Here is a 4,071-nt window from a genome sequence, read left to right as displayed (position 1 = left end):
CTTAAGCCAAGTTTAATTGAAGTAAAAAGGAAAATGGGGGGAAAATATTACAAAATAATCCATGAAAATGAAAAAATTGGTCTCTTATTTATCTTCCATGTTCAATCTGATCAAATTTATAGATTTTACAGTGAAAATCATTGATAATTGAAGATTTATATGCAATGTAAAATTAAGAAAAACTTTTATTAAAAAAAATTAAATTGGTATTTATATTATTAATTAGCCATTAAAATTTAATATCCTATGTCCAGACTAAAATTCCTAAACAAGCTGAAAAAATATCATTTACAAAAAAAAAACATATTTTAAAATTATTGAAATCAATTGATTTCTATGGAAAAAAAAAACCAAAAAAATCTTAGATTATTTTACTCAGAATGTTAATATTTAATCGAGTAAAACCCAAAAAAATAATTCCTTTGGCAGTAAGCAGTATGCTTGCAGTTGGAAGATTCACATGTATGCCTAGAGAAAATGATTCCCTTCCACAATCTGTTACCAACAAACGTAGATGCAAATACGGGTGTATGCATTAACTGCTTACAGTGTAAGAACAACAACCAACACAATAACATCGTTAACTGTATGATATGATCATTTTACATACTATCAGATAATTATTTCATGAACACCATATTAAATTATAAACTAAACTTTGACTTTTGACTTTTCCTTTGAATCATACTCACCAAAAAAGAAAAAAAGTTTCATATTATAAAATATCCACCACAACTGTTCCTAACGACATATATTGAATCATGTTTAATAATTTTCTTCTTCATCATTTGTTTGTTTTGTATGGGTTTTTTTAATACCTTCAAATAGATTAAGCAACATTTTTATGTATATGTTAAACCCTATTTTATTCTAACTTTTTTTTCTCTCTGAAAATTAAACATGTCCCAAAAGTGACAAGTAACTAGTTTTGGACATTAAACATTAAATTGGTTATTGGGCGTTTCTTTTTTTCTTTTAGATATTTTAGTGGTGGATTCCAACACAATGGAAATAATTCAATCAATGGCAAAACTAGATTACCATGGCATTCATTAAAAAGTTACTATAATAATGGTATAATTCAAAATAGTTATTCTAAAACTTCAAAAAAATAAAAGCACAGAAAGAAATTAATTTTTTCAGAAAATGGCAGGTGTAATTTTTTTTTTTTTTTTAGGCCAGAAGAGTTTCTGTAAATTCATAGAAGGTTGCTGCAATATAAAAAAAAAAAATGAATATAAAAATGATCTTGTGAAATCATTAAAGAGCAATGATACCTTGTTAATGTTAAGAGACTACTGATTGCTCTAGTTTTGCCATTGAGTCATGCAGACTACATGTTTAGTGAATTTGTGCAATGCAATAACCATCAACAACTAATTCACTGTGTTTGTTTGACTGTTTATTTGATGGCTGGTTGGTTAGTTGGTTGGTTGGATGATTGGTTGGTCTTTCAGGGTGTTTTTAGCAAGTTTCAGTTCTTATTTTGTTTTATTTATTGGTCCTGTCTTTATTTTGTTTTATTTTTGTTTCTTGAATTCATTCTTTTTTTTTTTTACTTCTAGAAATAATAACTCACTGATGTATTTGGCAATAACCCTTCATGATATTCTATCAGTTTTATGTGTCTGTCTCGGTCAGATTTTTAGAGGAGAGAAGTAAAAAAGATAATAATAATAAACAATAAAATGAAAAGAACAAAAACACAGAAATAAAAAGGCAAAACTTATCCTGATATACTTTCATAACAAATTCAAATAATTCAAAAATATCTTGAATAAATAAACAAAATTTCATGAATTGAAGCACAAATAATATTAATCACCTCTCACAACAGCTATTGATAATTACAAATTAATATTACATTTGAAGAAACAAATGATAGTATCACCACATTTTCTATTATAACATAAGAAATTTGGTACACACAGTACATAGAGAGCTGGTCTAGTTGCTTTTAGACTTTTAGTTTGTACCTCACTGCTCTGAACAATGTTATCTTACGTTGGTGTTTTGTTTCTGTTTTTTTGTTTTTTTTTTAACTTTGTTGTATTCAGTTTTGCTTTTCATCCCTCTCGAATTGATAGTAGATTTGGGAGTGGGATCAGAATTCAAATTACCAAAATCTCTCTTCTTACAAATATTAGGTTTGTGTTTTTTTTTTTCATCAAATAAAAATCTCTCATTAAAAGTTGTTAATTACTAATCATCGTCATCATCATTATTATTATTAAGGCAGTTAGCTGACAGAATTGTTAGCAAGCCAGTCAAACTGCTTAGCAGCATTTCCACCTGTCTTTACGTTCTGAGTTCAAATTCCACCAAGGTCAAATTTGCCTTTCATCCTTTAGGAACTGATGAAATAAATACCAGTTGAACACTGGGGTTGATGTAATTGACTCATCCCCTCCCCCAAAATTGCTGCTCTTGTGGCAAAATTTGAAACTATCATTATTATTATTTTGATTATTATTATTATTATTATTATTATTATTGCAAGGTAATAAGCTGGCAGAATCATTAACACACCAGACAAAATACTTAGTATCATTTCGTCCATATCTACATTGGTCAACTTCACCTTTCATCTTTTCAGGGTGTATAAAATAAGTACCAGTTAAAGTCCTGGGGTTGATATAATCAACTAGCATCCTCCCTATAAATTTCAGGCTTTGTGCCTATATTATTGAGGATTATTAGAGGAAGGTAAATTTGCAGAATTATTAGAGCATCAATCAAAATGCCTTGCAATATTTGTTCTGACTCCAAGTCGGCGAACTGGCAGAATCATTAGCACACCAGGCAAAATGCTTAGCGGCATTTCGTCTGTCATTACATTCTGAGTTCAGATTCTGCTGAGGTTGACTTTGCCTTTCATCCTTTCAGGGTTGATAAAATAAGTACCAGTAAAGTATTGAGGTTGATGTAATCAACTTATCCCCCCCTCCCTCGAAATTGCTGGCCTTGTGCCAAAATTTGAAGCCAGTATTCATTCTGACTCTACGACAGCAAGCTGACAGAATCATTAGCATGCTGGGAAAAATGCTTAATGCCATTTCATCCATCTTTAGGTACCTTCCAGGGTTGATAACATAAGTACCAGTTGAGCACTGGGGTCAATGTAATTGACTTACCCCTCCCCAAAATTGCTGGCCTTTTGCCAAAATTTGAAACCAGTATTATTATTATTATCATTATCATTATATTTTTTTTATTATTGTTATAGATAATAATGAAGTAATATGGTACAATATAATTTTCAGTGTCATTATGAGAACTATTGATATCTTTGTTATTACAACTAATATTTAATTTGTAAGAAATCATTATTTAAATAAGGAAATTATTACAGATGTTAATGTTGTTACATTTGTTATTGTTGCTGTTATTATCATCATCATCCTCATCACTTATGTAATTGTTATTGTTACAGCTGTTATCCTCCTCCTCATCACCATCATTATTATTGATATTAATATGACTTTACGCCTTTGGTTAAGCGATTACAGTCACCATTTCTTCGCCCTCTGTCGTCACCTAAAAGTTTTTAAAAGCTCGAGTTTTTATGCTTATGAAGGATGATGATACTACTACTACTACTACTACTACTACTACAACAACTACTGCTACTGCTGCTGCTACTACTACTACTCCTACTACTACTACTACTGCCACCACAACCACCATTATCATTACTTCTATGACTATTAATAATACTAATAATAATGCCATCCTATTACTCTGATTATAAATATTGACTGTGTTATATTACTACCACTACCACTATTAATGATATTAACATCACTGTTAAAAACCTTTTATATTTGTTGAAATTATTATTGTTCTGTTTTGTTCATTCCCATTATTATTATTATTATTATTATTATTATTATTAGAATGGTGGATGGGCAGAATCGTTAGAGTGTTAGACCAAATGTTTTGTGATATTTCTTCCAACTCTTTACATTCTGGACTTAAATCTCACCAAGGTCAAGTTTGCCTTTAATCCCCCACCAGGGTCAATAAAATGTACCAGTCAAGTACAGGGGTCAATTCAATCAACAAGCTCCC

Source organism: Octopus bimaculoides, chromosome 6 (assembly GCF_001194135.2).
Source record: "Octopus bimaculoides isolate UCB-OBI-ISO-001 chromosome 6, ASM119413v2, whole genome shotgun sequence".
Classification (NCBI taxonomy): domain Eukaryota; kingdom Metazoa; phylum Mollusca; class Cephalopoda; order Octopoda; family Octopodidae; genus Octopus; species Octopus bimaculoides.
This window is presented reverse-complemented; position numbering follows the sequence as displayed.